We start from the raw sequence: 14,275 nt of genomic DNA on the forward strand, positions 1-14,275 counted from the left end.
AGAGGGGACTAATATGATAGAGGAGTGGGGCTATGGCCATGTGGGGGGGATGTTACTGTGGAGAAAGTGAATGTTGATCAGTCGTGTCTTACTCTATACAGGCCATGGAATTCTCCAGGCCAGAATACTGGAGTCGGTAACCTTTCCCTTCTTCAGGGGATCTTCCCAACCCAGGGACTGAACCCAGGTCTCCTGCAATACAGGCGGATTGTTTACCAGCTGAGCCACCAGGGAAGCCCTACTGTGGAGAGGGGACTCATAATAAAGGAGGACCTTTACAGTAGTGGGGAACTATCACCGTGGAGTGGGAAAGTTATAGTAGGGCGACTCTGATACCATGGGTGCTGATACGGTAGCGGAGGGACTATGACAACACAGAGAACTATCATAATCAAGGGAACTATTACAATAGAGGGGACCATTCTGTAGAGGGGGACTATTACAAAAGAGGCAGAACTATTTATGGAGGGAGGACTCTTATCATTTAGGGGGGCTATTACAATAGAGGAGGACTCTCACTGTTGAGAGAGGATTATTCTAGTATATGTGAGACTATTATAGTAGAGGGTGGCCTATCATTGTAGAGTGGGGACTGTTACTGAAAAGAGGGGACTATGACAAAGAGAGAGGGACTATTATACTAGGAAAGGACGATTACCTTAGAGGGGACTATTATAATGAATGGGGGTCTATAACTGCACACAGGGACTATTACAATAGAAAGGGACTACTGAAACTGAGGAAGACTGTTACTATAGAGGGGGAACTATTATGACAGAGAAGGGACTATTAACATAGAGTAGGAACAACAGAAGGGGACTATTAGTGTAGAGGAGAAACTATGACAATAGAGGGAGGGCTGTTATAGTGAAGGGGGACTTTGACTGTGGAAGGGGAATAGTGACAACAGAGGGAGGTTATTAGATGAGAGACTATTACCACAGAGACAGACTTATTACAACAGGGAGTGGACTATGACAGTAGAAGGGGATGTTTACTGTAGACAGAGATTATAGAAATGGAGGACTTTTACTCTAGAAGGGGGATAGTATAGACAGACTGTTATCATTTAAGTGTACTACTCCAATCAAGGAGGACTATTATTGCAGAGAGGGGACTATAACAGTACTACTGTAGAAGGGGAACTCTGACAATAGAGGAGGAACTATCACTATGTAGTAGGACTATGATATTAATTAGGGGGGTTATTTCAGTAGAGGAGAGGTTTTTACTGCAGAGGGGGGACTATGACAATAGAAAGTGAAGTATGACAATAGAGACAGGACTATGAGTGTATGGGGTGGAGGACTATGACAATAAAGGAGAACTATTACTCTATTAGTTCTCTAATAGAGAACTGTTACCCTATAGGGGAAACTGTTACTATGACAATAGGGAAGAGCTAATATTGTAGAAGTGGTACTATTACTGTGGGGGGGCAATGACAATAGAAGGGGAGTAATACAATAAAGGATGACTATTATTACAGAAGGGGAACTATGCCAGTAGAGGAGCACAGTTACTGTAGAAGTGGAATTTTGAGAATAGAGGGCTATTGGTCTAAACACTATGACATTAGTGTTGGTCGTTCAGTCGTGTCTCACTCTTTGTGACTCCATGGACTGACCGCATGGAGCCCGCCAAGCTCCTCCGTCCATGGGATTCTCCAGGCAAGAATACTGGAGTAGGTTGCCATGCCTTTCTCCAACTATGATATTATAGGGGGCTATTACTATAGAAGGGGAACTATTACTCTGGAGGGGCCAGTATGACAATAGAAGGGGAGTATTACTGTAGAGTGGGGGCCATGGCAACAGAAGGGGACTATTACTGTAGAGGGGGGACTATGACAACAGAAGGGAACTATTACTATAGAGAGGGGACCTTAAGAATAGGGACAAGCCCTGTCCGTGGAGAGCAGTAAACACAAAAATAAAGGCCCAGGCGTGTGGTTGCCATGAACGCAGGCCTGATGGCACTGACTCAGGAGGAGCTGTGAGGGGAGGCTTCTGCCCAGGCAGGGACAGTGGCTGCAGTCAGGGCTGGGTAGGTAGAACCAGTGGGTCACAGGCCCATGTTCTGACTGGTCCTGGCAATGACCGGTTCAGCCCCGACTGATGATCCTGGGGAGGAACTGGTCTGTGTGGTTGGGTCAGGGAAGTGAGGATCTGAGTCTCTATAGGGAGGGGTCTTTGTAGAGGCTGTTTCCAAGACATGGTGGGTGAGGGAGGGGACATCAGATCACCTTCAACACCATGAAGAGGGCTCTGTCCCCTCTCCCACGTGGAAAGACAAGGCACAGAGGCTTGGGAGTGAGATCAGGATCTGGGTGGGTGAACAAAAATCCACAGCTACCACTCAGAAGTCATGGTTCATGTCTCCAGGTGATTGTGTTTTAAATCATCTCCTTGCATGACGGGATGGCCACGCCTGTCCCCACGTGGGTAAAGACTCTATAGTGTTTTTACTCATCTGTCACCGCTCCACCAGGACACCTACCCACAACAGGAGAGAGGGGACACTCAGACCCTGACTGGAGGCAATCCCAGCTTTTTAGCTGCTCAGGTGAGTGCTTCATGCTGGGAGCCTGTCCAGTCACTTTTACTGCAGCAACACCCACCAGATGGAGAGAGCGCCTCTGGGGAGTGAAGGGGCTGTGACCTAGTGCCTGGGCTCCATCTCCCCTAGAAGGGAAGCCCCCAAACCTAGAGACCCCACAGGCTCAACTGGGCCCCTCTCAGCCCCAAGTGGAGGGGGCTGGTGCACAGCATGAGGGTGGGGGACCCTCTGGAGGGACACGCCAGCTCTAGCCTCAGGGAGAAGAGACTTGAGCTGCTGGGGTCTGTCTGTTGGTCCCTGTCTCCTCCCTCCCTTGCTCCACCTCAAACCCTCACTTCACCTCCTGTGTGTCTCTCTCCCTTCGCTCTGCTTCTGTCTGTCTCTCTTCATGTCTCTGTCCATTTCTCTCTGTGTCTTAGTCTCTCTGTCTCTAGAGCTTTTCTCCCCTCTCCACCACCCAATCCTCCTTTCTTTCGGAGAGAAGTCTGCCATTTCATGTTTGTCAGAATCATGCCTCCATGCCGCCAGCACTGGGTCTTCTGCACGTTCTGATTTAACTATGCAAAGCCCCATTTCCTACCCCAGATGTCCCAGGCTCGACCTCTGATGGGCTGGCAGGTGAGCTCTCTCTGCTCCTTCTTGTGCCACCAAGGCGAACGTGGACTGGATGTCAGTGCTGAGTTCTCAGCTTTGCGATGTGCCCCTGCACCACCTCTCCATCCTAGGTGAGGCCCTGCAGGCTCGGCTTGGCGGGAATGCGGCTGCTAGACGGGTCCAAGTGTGGGAAGCCTCAGTGCCAAACATGCACCCATGCAGGCACACACAGGCACACTGAACACACACACACACGTACACACATACACCAAACACACATGCACACACACACATGCATGCACATAGAGCAAACACACACGCACACATACTGCACACACATACATACACACACCAGCACCTTCCCTTCTCTGTCCACTTTATCCCATTCAACCCAGAAGGTATGTGAACCTCCGAGAGCCTACCTTGAGGACACGTGCCAGCCACCCTGGGGAGGGGTTGTGCTTTCTCTGCCACTCTGTCCTACTCTTGGGGACCCCTCACCTTTCCACCCACCTTTTCCATCAGAGCTTGTGCAGCACCTTCTGCACTTGAGCCTGGAGGGCCCAAAGTTTAAGGTGTCCACCTGCCCCCAAAACAACTCGGTAAGTGGTACCGGAAATATCTAATTAAAATGAGGAACTTTTGACTCCAGCCAGTTTGGTTGCAAAAAGTGCTGCAAAGCTCAGCCATGACTGGGCATCTCGACTTGGGGATGCCTGGTGGTGACCAGGCAGGCAGGCACTTCCAGAATGACACTGCTGTGCTCAGGCCATTAGGGGGCGGCCACCAGACACCGTGGCCTGGGAGGGGAGGGTCCCTGCCAGACAGAAGGTTGCTCACCTCCTCAAGGTGCAAACGCAATCCATTCCCCACCAACACTCCTCTGGCTGTGCGGACACCGGGAACTGACCTGACTCTGTGACCATGGGCACTGCCCGCTGGGAGTGCACATGGACAGTTAGACAAACAGGAAGTGCTGTTTTCTATGGAAGTCAGCTTTAGACTCTTTCTCACCCTCTCGACAGTTGCAGGGTTCTATGTCGGCCACCTCACCCCTGGGAGGAGAGGCCCCCACACGGCAATTCTCTTGAGGGTGTGGAGCAGACATGGAAAGTGGACCTGGTCTCTCAACTGTTCCAGATGCTTCCCCCTGGGGAAGGCTGTGGGGACCCCACAAGGAGGAGGCTTCCACGTCTTCAGGCCTCCTCCATCCAGAGAGGGGCCCTTGGATGCTCTCCTTCCTGTACCCCTTACATAATAATTTGTGATGCCTCTCCCCCAAGCCCGGGCACCACTCATCTGCTTCTGTCTTTGTAAATTTGCCTGTTCTGGACATCTCTTATAAATGGGCAAGTAAAATGTGTCCTTCTGTGTCTGCTTCTGTCACTGATCATCATGTGTTCAAGTTCCATCCACAATGTAAGGTGTGTCAGAACTTCACTCCTATTCATGGTGAGTCATACACTACTGTGTGCATGTACCACATACTACTGACCCACCCATCTGTCCATCTACCCACACACCCACCCACCCACTCACCTATCCACCCACCCATCCATAAATCCACCCATCCATCATGCATCCATCCACCCACTGACCAATCCATCATCCACCCATCCACTGATCCAACCCCACTGACCCATCCATTGTCCATCCTTCTATCCATCCATCCACCCACCCACCACCCATTCATCCATCCATCCATCCATTCACTTATCTATTCACCCATCCATCCACTCTTCCATAATATCATCAAATCAAAGTATATTATGAACTTGTGAATCCTCCTTCCCATTCCTTGACCCTAGAGAATAAATATGAAAAAAGAAAAAAGAGAGAGAGAAAGAATAAAGCTAGTCCAAACCTATGTTCAGAAACGGAAAGGAAGGATTTCTGGATTGTCCCCAGGGGACCGCTAAAGTGTGAACCTCTCCACACTGTCTCTGAAACAGATGACACAGATTTAAAAGGAAAAGAATAAATGAAACTACACATGACCCACAACAGTGGCATCATAAAGAGGCTGAAAATACTATGAAAGTACTTGTAACTAGAGAGGGTCTGTCTGTGCTCAGTCGTGCCTGACTCTTTGCAACAACATGGACTGTACCCACCAGGCTCCTCTGTCCATGGGGTTCTCCAGGCAAGAATACTGGAGTGGGTTGCCATGCCCTCCTCCAGGAGATCTTCCCCACCCAGAGAGCCTCCCAGAAAGGTAGGAAAGGACACGGCTTTACTCTGGAACCAGCCTGAAACCAGAAAGGGGACTCATGTACTAAGAGCATCACAGTCTGAAGTCACAGAGGCTGGGGGAACTGGGAGGGGGAGGCTGGGTCCCGCACTTTGTGCAGCTGAGCTGACAGCAGAGCTCCTTCCTGGTCCTAGAGAAGCAACAGTTGTGTTCCCATGTCCTCTGAGGTGGGTTTGTGTTTGCACCCCGGCACCTCCTCCAGGGAGACTTTCTTGGTGGCTCAGACAGTAAAGAATCAGCCTGCAATACAGGGGACCCGGGTTCGATCCCTGGGCCAGGAAGATCCCCTGGAGGAGAAAATGGTACCCCACTGGAGTATTCTCACCTGGGAAATCCCATGGACAGAGGAGCCTGGCAGGCTACAGTCCATGGGGTCACAGAGAGTTGAGACGACTGAGGCACCCACACCCCTCCCCTGTGGTGCTTCTCAAGGGTGGATCGGGCGTTTTATGGGGTGGAGAGAAGTTGGGGTGGGAAGCAGTCATTGTGGAGGATGTAGAGGACTCAATGCTGGGGGCCCTGTCTATGTGGAGGGGGCACCCAACTAACAGTGGTCCTGTCACTGGCACACGTTAGCCAGGGGTTGGATGCTGGACTGGGTAGAGAACCCACCTGGGCCCAGGTGCTTGCAGGAGCAGGGGCCCACCTGGAGGGACAGATGGCCCCTGCCTTCCTGTACCCGTACTTGAGGGGCACTCATATTCCTGGTTTTTCTATCCCAGCCTGGTCCCCACAAGAGGACAAGAGGCTGTCAAGCACAGCTCTTGCCTTGTGTAATTGCTTCCTCCTGGGAGATCCCTGGTTGCTAGAATCTTCCTCAGGGGATCTGACGGGCAGAGAGCCAGGGCTGGAATGTGGGCAAACCTCATTCCTGCTTGCATCAGGTGCCTGCAGCCTGGCCTTAAGAGCTCACACCCATAGGAGGGACCAAGCAGGAGGGGGTCCACCAGAGCCCGGGAGCCCTGCAGGACTGGGGTCCTTCTGCTCTGAGGGCCCCTTGGTGTCAGGGTCCCTCTGTTCTGCATTACTCCAGGGCAGGGTCCCTCCATCCTGGGGGGCCTTGGTGCTGGGGTCTCAAGTGGTATGACTGTCAAGAGAACCGGGGTGAGTGCGGGGTGGGGGGCACGGGCGGTGGTATTTCAAGGGGTGTTGAAGGTCATTCTCTGCAGCAGCACTTAATTTAATCCTTGTAGAGGTGGATGGCAAGTGCCTGTGTGTAGCTGACAATATTCGTATGAGTTTTTCCTTTTTCTTTTAATTTGGATTGGGGGGACACTGTGAGTTCCTTTCCCATTTTTTATCAATATATATATTTTTTTCCCATCATGAGTCTCTGTAGAGGACACAGTACCATTTTCAGCTACTAGTTTATGTTAATATTAGTTTTTGCTTTTTCTTTTATTTTGGATGGAGAGAATCTATTATTTTCTTTCCCACTTTTTATCCTTGCTTTTTTTTCTTTTTCCATTATGACTCCTTGTAGAGGACACAGTACATTTTCTGCTACAAATTTATATTAGGGTTTCCCTGGTGGCTCAGTTGGCAAAGAATCTGCTTGCAATGTGGGTGACATGGGTTTGATTCCGGGGTTGGGAAGATCTCCTGGAGAAGGGAATGGAAACCCACTCCAGTAATCTTGCCTGGATAATTCCATGGACAGAGGGGTCTGGTGGGCTACCGTCCATCAGGTCGAAAAGAGTTGGAAACAACTGAACAACTTTCACTTTTCAATTTATGTTAAAGTTATTTTTTGCTTTTTCCTGTCTTATTTGTGTGGTGGGCAGATGTTTCTTCCTTTCATTCTCCCCCCTTGATTCCTTCTTGCCTTTCCTAGAGCTGTTTGTGGGGTGGGCACAGACCTTTGTGGGTCTTGTGTGTCCTCATGTCCAAGGGTCCAGCTTGGGTGTTTGGAGCCCAGGCTGTTGAACCCACAGGGAGCTTCCACCCAGGGACTGCCTGAGAAGAGAGCAAGGCTGGACTCTGCAGGAACACTCCCCCAAGACCACAATCTGGACCCGGGCTCTGTGCTCCATGTGACCAGTGACCCTGGAGACCCTGTTCCCAGAAGCAGGGCCTCAACCCCAGCAGCACCAACACTGTTGATTTTGCAGTGGACGATATGGCCAAGTCACTTAATGTTTCACTCTGGCCTTGGCCCCAGTGCCCCCACCAGAGAACCTAATGACCCTTGGGGTCTGGAGGTTCCGTCCTGGGCCTCAGTCTGCATGTACCCTGCTGGCCTCGCACAGTCACTTCAGTACAGACTTCACACAATATTTTAAGCACTGCTCTCTGCTGCTGTGCACACACAGACTCTGAACACATGCACATATGCGTGGTCACCTGTACCTACAGGAGTATGTACATATGCACACAAACAAACACATACACACGTACACCAGAGCAATGCCACGGCTCCCCACTGCCACTCAGGAGAGGATGGGTCCCTTGGGACCAAGTGCCATGCTTTATGTCTTTGTGTGTCAGGATCCCCCAACCTGTCTGTAGAGTGGCGGTGCTGGGGGAGGTCCCCACCCATGCCCCTGTCTCTCACTATAAGGCCCCTCTCCTCCACCCCCGCCCAGAACACCCTCACAGAGATCTTGGCGTGGCTGGAGAACCAACCCCTGGAGGTGGTTATCCTGACATACAGGAACTTCCAGGGCATGATGGAGGACCTGCATGAGTACCTGATGGGCTGCATCAAGAACATCTCTGGGGACATGCTGTGTCCCCATGGGGTGAGCAGGGGCCAAAGGCCCCCCATGCTCTTGGCAGTGGGAGCACTAGGATTCACTGTAATCAGACTATCTGCTCACTGTATGAGGCTGATTCAGACACCTGATGACACCATTCACGAGACCCCAGTAATCCACCCACCACTGTCTCCACTGAAACACTCCAGTAACCAGCCCAGCACTGGTCACAGGCACTCCCAATAATCCACCTTGCCTGGTCTCTATTCAGACACTCCCCAAATCGATCAATCATGGCTCGAGATGCCCCAGTAATCCACCCACTGTTTCCTATCAGGAATCCCAATAATCCATCCACACCTGTTTCCACTCAGGCACCCCAATGATTGACCCATCACTGCTCAAGACACCCAAGTAATCTACCCACCACTGTCTCCAGTCAAACACCCCCAAAATCTACCAATCACTGCCCAAGACACCCCAATAACCCACGCATCACCATCTCCACTCAGACACCCCAGTAATCTACCCACTAGTGTCTCTACTCAGACATGCCATTATTCCACCCATGACTGTCTCTTCTCACAGAGAACCCAATAACCATCCCATCACTGCTCATAGATCCCCCAATAATCCACACACCACTGTAGCTTCTGGGACATCCCCAATAACTGACACATCGTGTCACAAGGCACCCCAGTAACCCCTGTGAACACGTCTCATGGGTACCTGGATGATTCAACCCTCAGGAGGTGCCAATTCTGTGCCAGCTGTGGTCCCAGGGCCAGCAGGTCATCCTGTCGTACAAGGACGAGACATCCATGAGTCAGCATGAAGAACTGTGGCCCAGTATCCCCTACTGGTGGGGGAACCAGGTGAAGCCCTGAGACCTCATCCACTACCTGGAGCACATGAAGAGCTGCAGCCACCCAGGTGAGTTCCGCCTTCACACCAGGACAACTGGTCACACGCAAGTCCTAGTGCATGGGGCTGGCTTTGGTTCAAGAAGAGAAATGGAACAGGATGTATTAGGGGACGTTATTCTGTTCACCACATGGGGACCAGGGCGTGGACATTCTTGGGGATGTTACTGTGTCCACCACAGGGGATCAGGATCTAGACAGGATGTGAACATCCATGCGGACATTGTTGTGTCCACCACACGGGGTCAGGATGTGGACATCTCCTGGGTCACTGTCCAGCCTGCCTACCCTCTGTAACAGGAGAAATTCGTGAGTCAAAACCCCCGTGAGCCCCCGCTGTCTGAACTTTGGTCTCTGTCAGACATCTGAATCTCTGACTGCTGTGGAGCCAGAGTCTGGGTAGGTGATGATACAGCTTGGTGACTGTGTGGGCAGGTGACCCCATGGGTTACTGGTCACATGGGCGAAAGACCCTGTGGGTTGGTGACCAGGTGGGTGGGTGACCGTGCGGGTGGGTGATGGTGTGAGTGGGTAATTATGTGGACAGGTGACCTCATGACCTCACATGTTAGTGACCCCATGGGTGGGTGACCACGTTGGTTGGTGGCCACGTGGAGGGATCACTGCATGGGGTAGTGACCCCATGGGGGGTGACCATGTGAGTTGACGACCACATGGTTTGGTTGGCCACATGACTCCATGGGTTAGTGACTGCACACGTGGGCGGCTGACCCCACAGCTGGCACCAAGAACAGCAGCCCCTCTCTTGTCCCAGGCAGGCTGTTCATGACCGGCATCAACCTCACGGAGAAACTGGAGTTTGTCCTCGTCCACCCGGCCTGGTCCCTGGAGAAACTGACCCAGTGGGGGCTCCCCTACCTTTGCGCATGGGTGCGGGACCAGTGACTGGGGTCGGCCACCGGCTGTACCAACACCATCGCAGGCGACTTCATCTGGGCCGACGGGTTTGTTGGCGACGACATCGGGTTGAACTGGAAGCTACTTCGGGGCTGACGGACAGCGCGTGTGTGGAGCTGGGCACTGCGGAGGATGCATCACAGTCACGCCCTGTGATGTTTCCGGCCTGAACCGGAAGCCACCTCGGTGCTGACGGACGGCACACTGATGGGCTGGGCATTGCGGAGGCCGCTCCTCGTTCGCATCCTGTAACGTCACTGGGCTGAGCCGGAAGCTGCTTCGAGGCCTACCGACGGCGCATGAGTGGAGCTGGGTATCGCGGAGGGTGCGTCTCAGTCACGTCCTGTGACATCACCAGCCTAAACTGGAAGCCGCCTAGGGGCTGACGGACGGCTCTTTTAGGAGCTGGGCATTGCGGAGGCTATTCTCAGTCCTGTCCTGTGGGGCTGGTCATCCGTCCGCCCTTCCAATGAATGTTGGTGACTGCAGAGGTGGGTCCAGGTGTCAGGGTCCATGGTCTCTTCGGTCCTCCATGTGTCTCTCGGCTAATGCAGGATGTGAGGTGATGATTAAAGGTGAGTGCATGATTTGTACAATCACATCCTCAAGGAGACACACCTGGTCTGTGGGTTCCTGATGGGAGAGGGTGGGGTTTCCCCCTCCCCCTGGGCACTGAGAGTGGCAGACGGTGACCCCCAGCTCGGGAGGTGGGAGAGGCACTATGATAGTGTCCATAGGAGGGGACTGAGCACTTTGCGATCCCACTGAGAAATCCCTTTTATTAGTCCTTGAAACTGCATTCAGGTGGCTATATCTTTCCGTGTCTGCTTTGCCTTTCTCTTCTCTTCTCATCTATTTGTAAGGCCTCCTCAGACAACCACTTTGCCTTTTTGCAATTCTTTGTTTGTGGATGGTTTTGATCACCACCTCCTGTACAATGTTAGGAACCTCCATCCATAGATCTTCTGGTACTGTGTGCCAGGTCTAACCCTTGAAACTATTTGTCACTTCCAATGTATACTCACAAGGGATTTGAATAAAGCAAAGAAACAGAGGAACACAATAGAATGGGAAAGACTAGAGATCTCTTCAGGAAAATCAGAAATGCCAAGGGAACATTTCATGCAAATACAGACACAGTAAAGGACTGAAACATTATGGGCCTACCTAAAACAGAAGAGATTAAGAAGTAGCAAGAATATGCAGAAGAACTATAAAAAAAAAAAAACACACATCTTATTAACCTGGATAACCATGATGGTGTGATCAATCACCCAGAGCCAGGCATCCTGGAGGGCAAAGTCAAGTGGCCTTAGAATGCAGCAGTACAAACAAAGCTAGTGGAGGTGATTAAATTTCAGCTGAGCTCTTTTAAATCCTAAAAGATGGTGCTGTTAAAGTGGTGCACTCAATAGGCCAGCCAGTTTGGAAAACTTGGCAGTGGCCTCAGGACTGAAAAAGGTCAGTTTTCATTTCAATCCCAAAGAAGGTCAATGCCAAACAATGTTCCAACTACCATAGGACTGCACTCATTTCGCATGCTAGCAAGGTAATGCTCAAAATCCTTCAAGCTAGGCTTCAACAGTATGTGACCCAAGAACTTCACAGACCCCACATTCAAACAGTTGATTCTAAATGCACAGTGATACCACAAAGATGGTCAAAGTAAAGGCATACAATGTGATTTTATTTATGTCTAAGTCAGTGAAACAAAATATTCGCTGCAAGGTACAAACATTTTTAGCTTGAAAAATCTTATATTTGAATAGAAAATATCCTGCTGAAGTTGAAAAATATGTTTTAAAGTGAAATTCGTTCTTAATTGTCAATTATTTTGAGCCTATGGAAAAAGGAGAATAAAATTACATTCATTGGGACTGCTTTAGTTCAGTTCAGTCGCTCAGTCGTGTCCAACTCTTTTCATTGGGGGCTGCTTAAACTTTCACAGACTTTTTTTTTTTCTTAAAAATTCCCTTACAATTTTACAGTCTTTTTTTTTTTTGTTAATGAAAATAAGCTTTATTACATCAAGTAATAAATACAAAGACGCAAACAGTTCCATTTTCTTCCAGATGTTTGGGTCAACCCTCAGAAAAGGCAGAACTGAAACCTACATACAGTCTTAGGAAAAATTTCAGGGGTCCTTGTTAGGTTTGGTTTGGGAGGTTGCTCTTTTCTTCTGTATTTATAACTTGTGCATTTTAGAATGGACTTCAAAGCACTAAGAATTATGCAAATATGCTTAAGCAAAAAAGAAGTTACATTAAGCAGAATCTATACCGAAGGGCAAACGAGGGGACTGGCTACTAGGTTAAGTGTGCTGTCAAGTCCATACTACTGAAAAAAAAACTTCAAGTTGTATCAGCTTGTGAAAAGGAACACAGAACAATCTGGGTTAACATAAATGTATCCAAAAGAAAACCAGACACTGGTATCTCAGAGTCAAAACTAGTTTGCTGTAAGACAGGTAACTTCTACGTGCATCTTTTGAATCAATGCTTTTAAAAAAAGAAAACAAAACCACAAACACCTGGGAAGTTCCTAACTATTTCCAATGTAACTCCTAATCAATTGCAAAATCTTTCCTCAATCTTAAAGAGACTGTAGATTCAGAGCCTAAGTGAACCACGGGAGGGGCGGGGGGACGAGAAACTGAACTGGTTAACCATCTTGAAAACAAAAGTTTCATCTCAACAAGGGAGGTGAACCATAACTTCTCCTCTGGGAAGAAGTTGGAAAACCTTCCAGGCTCACAAGGCAGCTAGGACCTGGCGTTCCGTTCCGTTTCAGCCAGGCACTCCCGCACCAATCCTCGGGCATGGATGATGCCTCGTTTTAGTCTCTCCATCGCACTCTTGCTGCCCGCATAGGTGGGTCTGATCTCCTTCCCCAGCTCTTCGATGATGGCCAGCAGCTCGGCATATTTGCTCTGGGGCACCTGGCTGTTCCCAGTGCCCTGGGTGTAGCCTAGAGATGGCGGCCCGTAGTCACTCAGCAGCTGGCGGTACTGTGAAGACGTGGCCATGCTGGTGGAGGGTGGGTGGATGCTCCCAGCGGCGTTGAGGGAGGCGGCGGGCATGTGCGCGGTCAAGTTCGGTTTGTAAGACATCCCCCCGAGCGGCTGGGCGCGCCGGGGCGCAGCGGGGCCCGGCCCGCGAGGGCGGCGGCGGCGGCGAGACCCGGCGGCGGCGGCGGCGAGGCGGTCCCGGCGTCCGTGCGCCCGTCCGTGCGCCCGCCGAGCTCCCGCGCACTTTTTGTTGTTGACGGCTCGGGCCGCACCGGCAAATATGGCCGTCCCTCACCCTGACACCCGCTGCAGTATATCACCCATACATCGGGCGGGCGCGCGGGCGCAGGGGCGGCCGCAAACTTTGAGCGGAGCCAGCGGGGTCCAATTTTACAGTCTTAATTAGATATAAAATGATCAGTAGATTTTTTTTTTTTTTTTAATATTATTTTATTAGTTGGAGGCCATGATCAGTAGATTTTATACTATGTTTGTTTTCTGGACATTTTCATTGCCTTTAATTTATGAATGTAAATAGAATGTTTTTCTATTGAGTGAGTATTAAAAATTACTCCTCTCTCTTGTGTGGAACACGCTGTTTAAACTACTGTTGGGAGACAGTTTAGTGCCTAAAACTTTTTATAGTTCAGCTCTACAATCTAGGTTTTTTGTTTGTTTGTTTTGCATTGTTTAGGCTGAGAATTTTCCCATCTATTTTTAGTATCTTCAGAGTTTCTGTTAGGAATATGTGTCTGCTGTTCTTTACTTGCACGTTCGTGTCCAACTCTTTGCCATCCCATGGACTGTAAGCCCACCAGTCTCTTCCGTTCATAGGGATTCTCCAGGCAAGAATGCTGGAGTGGGTTGCCATGCTCTCCTGCAGGGGATCTTCCTGACCCAGAGATGGAATTGACATCTGCTACAGCTCCTGCATTGCAGGTGGATTCTTTACCACTGAGTGAAACTAGATCTTGTATACATGAAACCCACTTTAATTATGAAGATTCATGATCAGTGAAAAACAAAGATGAAGAAGCCCAAAGAAGCATTTATCTTTAGCCAATTAATAATAAGAAAAAAACCCCTTCATTTCAATTTGCCTTCATTTTTTTCAATTAATTTTTCACTGAAGGATAATTGCTTTCCAGAATTTTGTTGTTTTCTGTCAAAATTCAACATAACCGTCTTTCTTAACTCATAATTTCTCTTCAGTATCATCTTACTCTGTTTAAATAACTTCTTTTAATATTTCTTACAGACGAGGTATCTGCTGAGAATGAATTCCCCAATTTTTTGTTCATATGAGAATATCTCCTTCTCTTTTGTT

General features: G+C 49.8%; 1 protein-coding gene and 2 pseudogenes across 3 annotated transcripts in view; 1 reads left to right on the top strand and 2 right to left on the bottom strand.

The window, feature by feature from the left end:
* The window catches only part of LOC136154033 (uncharacterized), a 17,570-nt gene extending 7,551 nt beyond the window's left edge, over window positions 1–10,019 (bottom strand). The window contains exons 1-2 of one of the 3 annotated variants that reach the window (XM_065916248.1): window positions 9,903–10,019; window positions 8,830–8,897 (exon numbers count right to left, since the gene is read on the bottom strand). The gene's annotated coding sequence lies outside the window, so the exon portion shown is untranslated. Of the gene's footprint in view, window positions 1–3,139; window positions 3,270–8,829; window positions 8,898–9,902 lie in introns of those variants that run through there. The other 2 variants (XM_065916249.1, XM_065916250.1) reach the window with 2 other exon arrangements.
* LOC136154579 (PI-PLC X domain-containing protein 1-like) overlaps window positions 1–10,037 on the top strand; it is an 11,918-nt pseudogene extending 1,881 nt beyond the window's left edge.
* A 2,164-nt stretch (window positions 10,038–12,201) lies between these two features.
* Window positions 12,202–13,296, bottom strand: LOC136153505 (cyclin-dependent kinase 2-associated protein 1 pseudogene; annotated as a pseudogene).
* Window positions 13,297–14,275: the final 979 nt, after the last annotated feature.

The sequence above is a fragment of the Muntiacus reevesi genome, chromosome X (assembly GCF_963930625.1).
Source record: "Muntiacus reevesi chromosome X, mMunRee1.1, whole genome shotgun sequence".
NCBI lineage: Eukaryota > Metazoa > Chordata > Mammalia > Artiodactyla > Cervidae > Muntiacus > Muntiacus reevesi.